Source organism: Oncorhynchus mykiss, chromosome 31, assembly GCF_013265735.2.
Source record: "Oncorhynchus mykiss isolate Arlee chromosome 31, USDA_OmykA_1.1, whole genome shotgun sequence".
Taxonomy (NCBI): domain Eukaryota; kingdom Metazoa; phylum Chordata; class Actinopteri; order Salmoniformes; family Salmonidae; genus Oncorhynchus; species Oncorhynchus mykiss.
In genome coordinates this window covers 25,745,462-25,745,983 of record NC_050571.1, presented here as the reverse complement: position 1 = coordinate 25,745,983, position 522 = coordinate 25,745,462, and positions in this window count along the sequence as shown.

Genomic DNA, 522 nt, shown 5'->3' with positions numbered 1-522 from the left:
TTTGGACATGCGTCCTCGGGGCCGTGGTCATCAGTACCTAGTAGATTGGGAGGGGTACGGTCCTGAGGAGAGGAGTTGGGTTCCCTCTCGGGACGTGCTGGACCGTGCGCTGATCGATGATTTCCTCCGTTGCCGCCAGGTTTCCTCCTCGAGTGCGCCAGGAGGCGCTCGGTGAGTGGGGGGGTACTGTCATGTACTGTCATGTTGTGTCTTGTTTCTGTCCTTTCCCTTCACCCTGTCTCCCTCTGCTGGTCGTTGTTAGGTTACCTTTTCTCCCCCTCTTTTCCCCAGCTGTGCCTTGTCTCCTCCTAACTACCTCGTCACCCCTTTTCCCACCTGTTCCCTTTTTCCCTCTGATTAGGTCTCTATATCTCTCTCTGTTCCTGCTCCTGTCCTTGTCGGATTCTTGTTTGTGTTGTTCATGCCTGAACCAGACTATCGTCATGTTTGCTGCAACCTTGTCCTGTCCTGTCGGAACCTGCCGGTCCATCTGAGCCTACGTTTTGTTTTGTTATTAAAGAA